The sequence below is a fragment of the Nematolebias whitei genome, chromosome 13 (genome assembly GCF_014905685.2).
Source record: "Nematolebias whitei isolate Nwh7 chromosome 13, NemWhi1, whole genome shotgun sequence".
Taxonomy (NCBI): Eukaryota; Metazoa; Chordata; class Actinopteri; order Cyprinodontiformes; family Rivulidae; genus Nematolebias; species Nematolebias whitei.
This window is the reverse complement of record NC_056510.1, coordinates 15,332,109-15,346,815: the sequence shown is the minus strand read 5'-3', so window position 1 is coordinate 15,346,815 and position 14,707 is coordinate 15,332,109.

Sequence of the window (14,707 nt, the reverse complement as noted above, 5' to 3'; positions counted from 1 at the left end):
TATATGTATGTATGTATATATGTTGAACGTTTATAGAAGTGTCCTTTGGAATGTAAAGAGAGGCATTCTACATCACATTTTACTCAAACTCTCAGTACTAGACCAACTTTGTCCCCAAATCTGTTACATCTGTTCCAACTTAAGCCTCTGTTTCTAATCCCTCCCACCCTGATCCTTGTTTCCTCGGCTGAATCTAATAAAGCCGTTTGTTTCCGATCATTGATGGTTAAAGTTGATTTGCTGTATGACTCTAAAGTGGATTATCTCTTTTTTTTCTCCTCTTTTTTTCCTGTCTTGAAGGAGACAATATATATTAGTGAGAAAAACAAAGTGATGAGTGGTGTCCTTAAATGTGAAAAATATCCAGGCGCTCTGAGACAGATAGGCACACACACAAAAAAAACATCATTGCCCTTCAAGGTAGAAAGCAATGGTATGTTTATTGCCAGCAGTATACACACATGTATACATACATACACACACACACACATATCTTTGATCTTACGGAAACAGCAGGATGATGAAAATAACAAGGGGAATTACTAAAACGATGTATCTAGGACTCTGAAAATTGTTGGATTGTATACCTGGATTATTGAGCATGAACTTTGTTGGATTTGAACCAGTTTGGCATGGCTGTCGATGAGGGAAAGGGCCGGCAACGGAGGAGGGTTGTGCCAAAGACACCATCTTAGCACCAACATAACTGGTTTGTTCCACTTTGGAGTAAACTGTTGGGGGAAGAATCTGTTTTGTGTTGTGTGTTTCCTTGACTGATGAAGCCTTCTGGATGGAAGGTGAAACATTTCAGCACAAAAAAAAAAAAAAAAAAAAAGAAACTGTCCAGATGACCTGACTGAAAATTGTTGGATTGTATAACTGGATTATTGAGCATGGATTTTGTTGGTCTCTATGACAAGTAAAAATTGAGACTCATTAAGCCATTCAAATCTATGCTGGATATGTGCTATTTGTCACAGTTTAGTCAAAGTGTCTGAAAGCTTTAAGAACCATTATATTTTATAAGTTATGTAGACTTGCAGTAGCATTTATTATTTTGCTTTGCATAAACTAGTTACAAATACCATCCTTGCTGCAAGTCCTATGAACAAGTTTTCACCGAAGCATAAATTGTTAAAAACAACTATACGAGTCCCTACTGTGTACAATGACTTTGAACTCAACAGAGCCTTAGTTGCCAGGTTTAAATATATTGTCCTTTTGGTTTTAGGTTTATATTTTATTTGAGTAAATATTGTGTTGTTGTTTTTTACTGCCCAACTGGTTTCCAAAAATGGGCCACAGTAACCATAAACTATTGTATTGAAAATGTAGAAACCACACCAAACAAATCAACCTGGTAACACTTTTACTGACTTGAGTTTAGTGACTTGAATTGTCAAGCATGCAATGGCAATATGCCAATAATGTGTACAATGTTTCATTTTTTTTTTGTCTTTTTTTTTTCTGGATGTATTTTGCCAGACGCTTGGTGGATTTATTGCATGGAGCTTTTCAAGATATGTAAAATAAAAAGTACCTTAAATGTATGTAGGACAGCAGCTCACATCTCATGCTTCCTGTGAAGATGCATCTTGTTCCTTTGAAGTCAACATTTTGGCTTTAACCCTATACCTCCCTGCTCTTCCCTTTAGGTTTCTAGTAAAAAGCTGGCCTCAAGCTGTGTGCAGCTGCTCCGCAGGGCCTGACGACATGTTGCAAACTTCTAATGCTTCTTTCACCTACCCCTCCAGCCTGCTGGGAGGATGTCAGCCTTGAAGCCTCACTTCCTGGATTTAGAGTTCACTGGGAAAGGTCCAGGATGTCATGTGTGAATTATCTTTAAAACACGCTATGTTCATCTGTCTGCACTGGCAGATTGTGGGGAAATAAATATTTCCCCCCTATAGCGTTGTACAGTGTGCACGAGCACACATAAGTAGTGTTGACACAAAGAATATGTTTTGTGTCGACTGTAGGGAGCACTAAGCTGTCACAGCATTGACTCTGCCACACAAGTGCACCAATGTACACATTCAGAGACAGATGGTTTGGTTGTTGGCTTTGTGATATCTGAGTTCTCCCTGGAACCTACAGTAAACAGAACCTGGCTGTTTAATTATCAACGTATTATACAATGTTATCAACGCAGGACAGATTTGCACACAGGTCCCAGGACTGCAGTGCTCAGACAGCATCTGTCACTTTATCAAACAATGCTATCATTAAGTATACAAAAGGTAGCATTGCAATTTCCTCACCAGTGGTTGTGCAATGAGGAGACAACTTTGGAAATTGTTCTTCTTAAGTAGAAACTGCAGGTACATATGTATTTTATAAGCTATGGTCCTAATTGAAATCACCAAAATCTCTCAGAATTGTCTCATATGTGACAAACTTAAGGGAATAGCATGTTGTTGTTTTTTTTGTTTTGTTTTTTCACGTGAACTTGGTCTGTGATTTATACTCATGTGAACATCTTCAGAACAGTAAATTGAACAATGAATAAACATAATTGGTACAGAGTTGTAAACCTTTTTTTTTTTTCTACCTCATCTCCATGTTTTGTTGGGAGCAGCCTAAACATCAAAGTAACAATTTTAATTTGGTTTTCCAGCAGAATGATGCTTGCATAAAAATAATCAACTGTATTTGTTTGTTTCTCCTTCACCTTATTATAAAATTATTTTACTTGATGTTATTTCTAGTTGTTTGGAACCAACAGATGTGACATATTTTGCTTTCCCCCCTCTCTCATTTCATTTTATGGCAGCAAACTAAATGATTACAGCAGAAGTTTCTGGGTTAAACAAACACTAAACAAGTTCCACATGCATTTCACAGCTGCCACATTCTCCCCTCATTTAAATATTCTCGCTCAGTGTTTTTATTAAGATACATCATGGCTTTTGTTTAGTTTGCATTCACTTCTTTCAGAATTTTTTCAAGGTTAAAACTTCAACAGTTGTCCAATGTTAATTGCAATTACCATATTTAGTTTTGCTTGGTTATTGGAATATATGCATTAAAATGCACATTGTCCACTGATTCTTAATACACATTTCTTATTTTTGTGAAAGTTTAGTAATTTTCTTTGGCACACTCTTCTGAAGGATATTAAAAACAATTCCCACCATCTTAATTGTCCTTTATTTTTAGCAATGCACCATCTTTCAATCAATGTCATGAAGCCACACATAGATCAATACTGGATCAAACCCTCTGTCTGAGAGCAGCAGCACATTGATTTAGTGATAGTTTCCTTCCAAGTGTAAGTTTTATGACTGGGGTCAAGAGGCCATGGATACATTTTTGACAAGCTTCACTTTGACTTCTGGTAATGTTTGCGTTTTTCAAGCCTTCCCACTCAGCGTGACCTCAGTGAATTGAAAGGCCACATGTCAGTGTCACTATTGACTTAAACGTCTACATTTAATGGAACATCACAATGTTCACCAGCTGCTACAGCGGTTGGGAAGTGAATATATTTATTCTAAAAGGGGTTGGCATGGTTTTGTTGCAATCTTACAGGTACATCTAAAACATTTTGAATGTTGTGAAAAAGTTAAATTGTTTTTGTCAATCATTTCATGAAGTGAAACTCATATATACCAGTAGATTCATTGCACATTGAAATATTTCAAGCCTTTATTTTGTTTAATTTTGATTATTATGGTTTACACATGAATGAAATCCAGTGTCTCAGAAAATCAGTTAGTGAGCTTTTGGTACCTTTGGTAGTGTGGGCAGGAGCCAAGTCATGCTGGAAAATGAAATCAGCATCTCTATTAAGATTTAATGGTGTTCTAAAATGTCCTGGTAGATGTTGTGCTGACTGTGGACTTCAGAAAACACAGTGGACCAACACCTGCAGATGACATGGCCCCAAACCATCACTGACTGTGGAAACTACACTGGACTTCAAGCAACGTTGACTCTGTTCCAATCTACTCTTCCTCCAAACTCTGGGACCTTGATTTCCAAATGAAACCCAAAATTCACTTAATCTGAAAAGAGGACATTGGACCACTGAATAACAGTCCAGTTTGTTTTCTCCTTAGCCCAGGTAAGATGCATCTGATGTTGTCTCTGGTTCAAGAGTGGCTTGACCTGAGGAAAGTAACATGTGTAGCTCATGTCTAGGATTGGTCTGTGCATAGTAAGTATGAGTTTACAATATGGAACATTATCACAATATTCACATTTTCTGAGACACTAAATTTGTTTTTTCATTATTTGTAGGGCAAGATCATCAAAATTACAAGAAATAAAGGATTGTAATAGTTCACCTTATGTGTGTTGAATGTATGTGATATGAGTTTCACTTTCTGCAATGACTTGACAAAAATAATTGAACCTTTTCACTTTTTTTTTCTAGTTTTTGGAGATGCACCTGTACATGCATTTAATATTTCAATTGCAAGGATTATCATAGTTATTAAATGATTAATTTACTTAATTATGATGTATTCAGAAAAAAAGCAATACCCTCATAATAAAAATAAGTATCTTGTAAATGATGGCATGGTGGCTCAGTTGGTAGACAATGAGAAGGTCCCCGAATCAAATCCTGGCAGGGGGGCCATTCTGGGTGCAGTTTGCATGTTCACGCCGTGCATGTGTGGGTTTTCTCTGGGTACTGTACTTCAGTTTCCTCCCACAGACCAAAAACATGCACGTTAGGCTGATTGGTAACTCTAAATTTTCCCTAGGTGTGCGTGAGGGAGTGAATAGTTGTTTGTCTTGTTTGTCTCTATGTGTCCATGTGATGGACTGGTGACCTGTCCAGGGTGCCCCCCGCCTCTCGCACAATGACAGGACACGGGCACTAGTGACCCCTGCTACTCGAAAAGGAAGAAGTGGGTAAAAGATAATGGATGCATGGATGCATCTTATAAATGGCATGTTTTAAATAGTGACTTATTAATACTTTCCTCATCCACAGTTTTCTTCTGTACATAAACACATTTATAGGGAACAGCAAACAGTTTTATTAAGTTAAATTAAGGATGATGTCTAGATGTGAATATGATCATAGATCATATGATCATATTCACATTATTCACATATGAATACACATTCACATCCTTGTCTGTACCATGTATGGACCATCTAGAGCTAGACTCTAGATGGTCCATATGTGGTATAGACAAGCATGGGAATGCGTTGTCATTAGTGGTCGGATGGAGACATTGATTGGTTTCTCCTTGAGACTGTCATGGCCAGACAGGTTAACATTCAAAAACATATCTTTTTGTACACTGATAATGCAAGAAAAAAAAGTGTAGATTAAAATTTAAGCCATTAGGCAGACTGGTTTCACTTAGAATTTGCTGGTTACGCATTGCCTACTTCTGCCAAGCTATCAAGCATTTCTGTGTTGATAGGTGGGTTTAAAATGGACCGGTGATCATTTAGTTATTTAAGCTTCTATTAAAACTGCTGTGAAATGTGTTTGTGGTTCTGTTCTGCTGTTTTGTTTGCTATACTTAAGAAACATGAATGTATTACATTAAAAATCCTTAAACGTATATTCCATTGTACGGCATTGTCATTTGAAAGATCCATCATGTCTTCATTGCAGGGGTGTTCAATCGTGGTCCTCGTTGGTCACTATCCTGTATGTTTTACTTGTTTCTCTGCTCCAGCTGTTTTAATAGAAACAACTGTTAACAATTGAATCGTCTCTTCATGTCCTCTAGAAACATGTTAAACACCCATGACTACAAATAAGGGATAGTGGAGCAGAGAAGCATTTAAAATATGCAAGATAGTGGTCCTTAAAAACCAGGATTGGACATCTCTGATTTATTACTTTAGAGGCTGGATCCATGTTTGTATGAATATTGTCTGCTACCTCTTCAGGACAGTGACAAGGGTTACCTAAAAGATTAACATAATGGCTCCATGAGTTTTCATCTGTTGGTCAAAGGAATAGTCATTTCATAAAGTTGTAAATTCTAAATTCAGCTTTTCTGACTGATAACCTGGCAAGATTGGTTGTGGATGTGAACAGATTTTTGACCCATACTAATAAATACACAAATGGCATGCCTTATCCTTTCCTATAGAAAAAAAAACAAACAAAAAAAAAAACTAAGAGGTTGTTTGGATTAAAACTATAGCCTAAGAAACCAGGTCTGTGCCTAAAGCACTTGACAGTGAAAGCCAAAACAATAATAAAAAAGAAAGAAAAAGAAAGAAAAAAAAATGGCAGCAGCTTTTGTCTGACAACATGAGGTCTGCATGCATGAATGCTTCGACATCCTGCAAAAGCTTGACTTTGTTTTGCATTTCATATTTTCTATTTCCATTTCCCTTTGCCCCCCCCCCCCCTTTTTTTTTTTTATTTTATTTTGTTCGATTATTGCAGAAAGTTATATATATATATATATATATATATATATATATATATATATATATTTATTTTTAATTAGTCAGTTTACCTCAAGCCATCTGTCACCCAATTTAGTTCATCAGAATATGTCAACACTGTGTTAGTCCTTACTTTGACATTTGTCATCTGCAACAATATTAATAATAAAGCAAGAGGTGGAAAAAACATTAATTACTGTTACAAACCTTGGACTGAGTCTAGGGGGCACAGGGTGTAGCACCAATTGTAAATCACAGTAAAACTAATGACTCAAAAACAGTCCAATTTGGTATTATAAGGAATTTTCATCCATTACTTCTGGGTGTTACAGACATAAGGGAAGCCATGAACTTCAGGGTCTCCAAGGCCAAAACAACAAACAAAAGAATGCCCCTTCTGGCTGGAAAACAAAATCACCTCTTATCTGACAAAACAAAAACTACAATTCCTAAGCTCCCTGGCCACAAAACAGGAGCAAAGTTAGTTAAAATAAAATGGCAGAGAACCCCTACCAAACATTGCATCTAAGCAAAAGTTGTTAAATAGAACTGTTCAAAGAAGATCACAAATATCAATGCAGAGTTGCTAAAATACTTGGTACACAGAGTTAAGTTCAAAATCAACCACGTCACAACAATGTCCAGCGGGGAAGAGGAAATAACCAAGGAAAAATTGTGGGCGTGGCACTGAATCACTGCAGTCCACTGATGAGGAGGAAGTGATTCCAGGTGTGCAGCATGGTGTGACAGCAGGCCTGTAAACAAGCAAAGAAAGGTTGTCCTCTTGTGAGAGAACTCCTAGAATCAGTGGATAAAACAATTACTTAAGTGTATTGCCATATAAAACAGGTTTTGTAATAAAAAAAAGGCATAAAGGTCAAAAGGTTCACATGCAGACTTTATAAGACCTACCTGTCAAGCAAAGACAAAAATCTAATTTTAGTAAAATGTATACAGAACAAAAGTCTTTGAATTTAAGTGAAGACAGACTTGCTTTGTCTTTTGTGTTTGTTGTGTTTTTTTTTTTTTTTTTTTCTATTGTTTCCTTGCTCATGAAAGGAGTTCAGCATTAATTTTTGTGCTAATCTTGTCTGACATTTACAATTACCACCGTGTTTGATTGGAGCCGAGCTTGATTTAATAGCACTGCTGACTGTCAGACTTAGTTTAGGTCTCCTTAGATCATAGGGATTGGGACCTTCTGGTTTGTGTGTATGTTTGTCATTGTGTGTGTGTTGTGATTGTGTGTGGGTGAGTCTGCGCAAAAACATACACTTATGTTTGCTTCTGTTTGAAAGTTTTAGCTCAAATGTGTGCCAAGCCCAGATTGTCTCTGAAGCACATTTTTTGTGGAGGTTTTTTATGTATTGTCATCATGTTCACCTGCATTTATAAAGATATCTGGCAGCCTGTTGATGGCCCACATAGCACTGAAGGAATCCTAGTGCTTCAATGTGAAATGATAAAGCCTTTCCACTAAACGTGATTGTCGTGAAAAGAATAATAAAAAAAATACATTAACAAGTGAAGCAACACAAGATGGTTTTTCATGCTTTATGACTCCAAATTCTTCTCCAATTACAGCCAATCCCAACAGTTCAGGGAAGTGACTGCCTTAATGTAGTAATGACATGAACAGTTAGAAGGGGACGTACAGACAGAGAGACTCATGGGACTGTCAGACATGTTGGTATTGATTTCGTAAGATGACACTTTGTTCTAATGGATGCATTATTTTGTTAATACATCATTATCACAGTCCACTTGAGAAACCAACCTGACATTCAGGGGCAATAAAAGCCTTTTTGCTGTATTGATCTCATGTCCGACTACATGTATCCTTACATATGCATAGACAATTTTTTATGTTTTTTGCCATTATTGGAGCTTTTTACATTTTATTAGCATTTTTTTTAACAGTGAATTTTGCCAACAAAGATTATTCTTGGACATTTCTGGGAAATTGAAAACATTATAAAAAATGAAAGAAAAACAACAACAAAAACCCAAATAAAGAATAATTTTATAAAGGCTATAAAATTTGGGTTGCTTAATATGTAAATAACAAGAAACATACAAAGTAGTTTAGTTAAAAGTAACAGACTTGAACAAGAAAGAAAATATAAATGTAAATAATAAAATGCTTTTCTTCTGACTAAGCTCCATTTCATAACTTGTCATAGAAAAACTTGGCAGTTAAAGCAGAGATGGACTCACAAACACCTGTTAACACACTCAGGGCATTTTGCCTATTTTCCTTCATAACAACAGCAAGCGTTTCAAAACTTTTGAAATAATGTGATGGTCTGCTGGCTCCCCAGCTTAATCGGACGGAAAATACAATAAGTTCTTGAAAAGATCTAATCTGATCAGATGTACAAAAAAAAAAAAAAAAAAGCTTTTTCTCCTACCATCTGACATAAAAGGTGACAACATCTGCGGGGAAATATATTGGTATGAAAAGCTCCAGTTCTCTCTGGAAGTAGAATTCCTAACAGCTGATGAGCTCATCGCACTTGAAAAGATTATTCTCTTCTGCTCAATAGATTAATATAAATTGATATTATGAAATGGAGAATATTGTCCGTGCTGGAGGAAAGTGAAGAGAGATGGAAGAATTGAAACCATTGGTTTGATTAAGGCTGGAATGCTTACAATCTGGATTTCAAGATCCATCCTGTCACCATAAGGTAAATGAGAAATAATTTTTGAGGTAAGCACATTGGATATCTAAGAGGTAGTTACTGTAAAGTTGTATATATTAAATAGTATACCCAACAAAACAATGATTTATTGAAAGGCTGCAAATATAGTGGTTCATGATCACAAAATAATCACCTTTTATTTTCTAAGGTGGCTCAGATTTTCAAGTTTAGCTTTGCTCAAAGTAAATTATTTTACAGACAATTATATGTTTGTATTATTGTGCTACTTTTCCTAAATGTGAAGAATCTGCATCAATTTAAACACAATTTGAATAAATAATTATATAAATACATACATACATACATACATACATACATACATAAAAGACAAACATATCCTATATTACAGTTTGTCACCACAGTAGAACTGGCAACATCTAAACATCACTTCTCCCAGGAAATTGGAACTGCAGCTTGATTTAAACTTGGTACATTTCAGGATATTTCACTTGTCTTACCTCTGTAGAGCTTGGAAATCTCAACTGACATCATGGTTCCTTATCTGGCTGAAATCCGAAACTACTCATCACAACCCAGACCATCTGTTTACACCAGTACAAGCTGTAGAGCTCTTATACAGAGTTACTCTACTCTGCCAGGAAATGCAGCTGACTCTTAGTGGGGAAAAAAAATAATCTCTCAGACAACGAGCAGGCAAAGAAGTGATCAAATAATAGTCAAAACCAGTGGCTCTCCAATATTTTTTTACAATAAGTACTACCTTAGAGATCACAAAGCTATCCTTGCACTACCATTGTGTGTCTCTCTATACTGCATAAACAATTACAAGTACAAAGTTAAGTATATTCCAGTTTCTAGAGGGGTTCTTGAAATATCCTTCATTGCATTTTTGTTTCAAGTGTTATTTTGTTTGTTTTTTGTTTAAAGGCATGGTCATAATTTGCTATCACCACTCATCTTGTTGACTCTGTGTCAACAAGATGTATTACTGCTCAGTTTATAATTGTTCACTGATGTTTATATTTTAAAATAGTTGAAACTAATATGTCTTCTGTATACCACTAGTGGGATCCTAAAGTTCCACAAGTGGCACTTGTACTACAATACGAGAACTATGGGACTAAACAATGCCAATTAAGTTGGGTACTGAGAAAGCAATTGTTATCCTTTAAGCAAGTATTTAGCATCCAGTATTTGGCTGCCTCTTTTCTTCCCCCTTATATGATGTGTAGTAGGCGTCCTCAACCACTGGGCCAATGAAAAACAAGCTGGGAAGCTACTGCCCCCGCGACCCGACTTCAAAATAAGCAGAAGATAATGGATGGATGGAAGATTAGCCTATGCAAATAGTTTTGGCAAACAATCAATTCATCCATCCATTATCTTCTGCTTGTTTCTAAGTTGGGTCATGGGGGCAGCAGCTTGATCAGGGAGTTGCAGTCATCTCTTTCCACAGCCACCTCTTCCAGCACTTTTGGAAGAATTCCCAGATGTTCTCTGGCCAACCAAAAGACAGTCTCTCCATAATGTTCTGGGTCTTCACTGGGGTCTCCTCCCAGTCAGACATGCCCAAAGCACCTCCCTAAGGAGGTGCCCAGGGAGCATCCTTACCAGATGCCTGAACCACCTGAGCTGGCTCCTTTCAATGTGGAGGAGAAGCAGTTCTACTCCAAGTCTCTCCCGGATAACTGAACTTCTTACCCTATCTCTAAGGGAGAGATTTCATTTCAACTGCTTATATCTGTGATTTAGTTCTTTCGGTCACAACCCAAATTGTGTGGCCATAGATGAGGGTAGGAACATAGATCAACTGGTAAACAGAGAGCTTCACCTTACAGCTCAGCTCCCTCTTTACCACAATGGACCAACACAGAGTCCACAATACTGCAGAGACTGCAACAATCCATTTGTCAATCACACATTCTTCCTTAACTCATGAACAAAACCTCAAGGTACTGGAACTCCTCCACTTGAGGCAGAACCTCACCCTCTAGCTGAAGAGAGCAGTCCACTTTTTTTTATGACTGAGGACCATGTCCTTAGATTTGGAGGTGCTGATTCTCATCCCAGCCACTTCACACTCTGCTGAAAACACCTCCAGTGAGAACTGAAGATCATGGCACAATGATGCCTAAAGGACCACATCATCTGCAAATAGAAGAGAGGGAATTCTGAGTTCACTAAACTGGAATCCCTTTGCCTGCACCAAAAAAAGTATGTCCATGAAAGTTACGGACATAATTGATGACAATGGGCAGCCCTGGCAGAGTCTTACACCAACCGTTAAGGGGTCTGACTTACTGCCTGCAGAAAAAAAGACAAAAAGGAAGACCAAAGAGGAGATATATGGATTCAGTTAGAGACAACATGGCGGTACAGTAGTTCGAGTAAGGACAGTAGATGCAGAGGACAGAGTGAGATGGAAGAGGATAACACACTGTGGCAACCTCTGAACAGGGAAAGCAGAAAGAAGAAAAAAAAAAACGAGAACAGAAGATGTTGAGGTTCTCCTTGGGAGTGACAAGAATGGATACATAAGATTAAGAATTAATTATTCAGATCTACAGCACAGGTCAAAGGACTGTAAGAGTTACACAGACCTAAATTAGATGGTTTTGATAGACAAAGATGTTTTGGATATGTCCACAGGAGGGACAGTGGGTATATTGGTAGAAGGATGCCAGAAATGCAGCTACCAGACACATTACAAAAAATGTGGCCAAAGAGAAGACATATGGATGTAGTTAGAATTGGAGAGGACATCGAGGTAGTTGTAAGGACAGCGGGTGCAGATGACAAAAGAGATGGTGAAGGACGACATGTTGTGGACCACTGAAAATTAAAAAGCTTTAAACAAACAGAAAGACTGATATTTACAGAAAAAGCTACTTGGACCTTAGGTCCTCAGACCTTATACTGTATTTTTTTTCTTCAACATTTTACAATTCTTTAGATAGAGAAGGATGACGTGCAGTCGAGACCACTTAAAATGTAAAAGCTTATAGAAGAAGATTGATGGTTTTGACTTTACACAGAAAAAGCTGCTGAGATCTTAGGTCTTCAAACAGACCTTATATTTCCCCCTCATAATGTAGTATGCAAGATTTAAGGAGTGCAGGGGATGAGATTAGCCAGGTTCAACACTCGTCATGTGGCTTGAGCTCTGATAAAAACTCAGTTCTAATTCAAAATATTAGTTTCTGTTATCCTGTTTTTGTACACACAGCGTGCTGTTTTCTTAAAATCATGCATTTGACAAACACTCAATCCTAGTATGTATTATTTTATTTTATTTTATTATTTTATTTTGTATTTATTTTTTGCCTCTCAGTTGGATTCCAGGTTGTGAACTACTTTCTCTGATGCTTATAACCTTTGAGGTTACATCCTCCTCAGAGTCAGAGCAAGCTTGGGAAAGCACTGGTAGACTGATTTACAGATTTACGGGACAGTGGCACATTACAGAGGTCATTGAGGTTTTGCATTGCTTCTCTATCCCATGAACTAGAGCTGTATCCTAGGTTAGTGGTGATTTATTGATAGCTGTTCTGCATCTAAAGGGCAGTGTCAAAGGACATGTGGAAAATATGCAGAAATTTGAGAAGTGTTTTGCAACAGATTTATGATTCTGTTTAGAGCTCCATTATTTCAAACATAGAATAGAAGCAGGGGAGATATACCACCGGGTATGTTTTATTTAAAGCAAGAGAGGCACAATTCAATATTAAAATGAAGCAAGGTTACTTTAGTCAAAGACTGGAATCCATGAACATTAGAGGGGATATGTTGAAAGGAAATTTTGCTTTTTCCTTCAAAAAGCAAATCAACATCACTACAACAACGAACATGAGGAACAAATTAAGAACATTTTAAGTTAGCAGTAAACATCTTGATGGAATGGCTTGACATTTTATTAATGAAAAATGCGAACAGATTTCCAATCATGTGTACATTTTAATTTGGAAGGTAAAACACGTTCTGTGCTTAGTCTTTTGATTTATTTTTAAATAAACCATTAGCATCATCCATCTCCCATAGCATATTTAAATGCAAAGCAAAATAACTTTTCACGTTGCCTCTTAATGTAGATAAGTTTAAACTCCTAAAGGTATAAATATTTTATATGTCCAATAATATTGATTATTAACAAGTAAACTCCTCTAACCTTATTTCAGTAGTATAGTACAGATACAAGTTTTTAAAACGCAAAGAAACCGGTCTTCTATTATGTAACTGAAGACATTTTGCTCCTCATCCAGGCAGTTTTATCGATTCAAAACTGGAGTGTGTGGAGTTCAAAACCCAACTCAATTTGTATCAATACTATTAGCATAATGTTCACAATATGCAGTTTAGTGCCTTAATAAAAACCAATCAACGACTCACTATTACAGAAACTACACAATAACAATTCTAAAGTGAAAAACATTTACAGATCTTCAAGGACATGGGCAAGTAATAAAACAAATGTCATAAACGGTGAAATGTGTGTGTTGAAAACAGGATCCCAATTCAGAAAAGGGCCTTAACTCAGCTAGTTTTTAAACTTAAAAAAAATAAAAACTTTATTTTTACTTGAACAAAATGTGTTACATATAGTGAGTTAAAATTTTTAATTTCCTTTGTTCTACACTAATAATAATAATAATAATAATAATAATAATATAACAAATTATTGACTACATAGATAGAATATAAAAGAACTAAAAAAACACAAATATAAAAACATAAGAAAAGTTCACTAATCGTAAAAAAAAAAAAAAGAGATATATATAGACAGAATTGGTCCACCATATTTTGTGTTTAACAAAATACAAAACACAGCATGCTTTTTAATGCCCTTTTGATAAAAAAACAAAAAAAACAAAAAACGTTTTACTTTATTTGCAGTTCTTTGGGGAAAAAAAGTAACAAGTTCATAGTGTTTATGGTAAACTAAAATATGTACTTCAGATAGACTTAAGGCCACCAAAATAAATAAAACATGTCTGTAAATGTCTCCAGTTATAATTTTATATTTAGTTTGCATATTTAAACTACTTCATCATAAAAAAAAAAATAGTAAAAAAAAAAAAACTAAGCTAGATGGAATCTAAAATCAAAGCATTAAAAAAAAATCTAAACAATAACTGAATTATCATCATCTGGTACAGTATTTGAATATTTTACTGTCAAAAACAATGACTATGTTTACTTCCAGTAAAAAAAATAAAATAAAAAAGTAGTTAATTGGACAATTTCCCGACTTCAGTATCACTGTCACAGTGATTATTTATTACCTCTACGAATCATATGGCAGTCATTATTTCAGTCATGGTAAGAATCCAGCAGATTTGCCCTTGAGCAAACTCAAGACAATTTTGACATTTTTAAAAACATTGTCAAAGCATTTAAAGACAGCTCACTCCAAACAGAAATCTATGTCTATGACATGTTTTTTTTTTCTTTCTTATATTGAGGGTTTTACTAAGACATCAGGATTTTGATCAAATATATGATTTACGTTGTTTGTACGCACAAAATAATTCTATGGTGAACTCATAGGTTCCATTAAAAGTTGTGTAGGGTTTGCAAGAAATTATACAAAGACATAATTGAAGGAATATTTCAGTGCTTAAACTCTGAACCTATAAAGTCAGCCTATATATGAAGGAAACAATCATCTT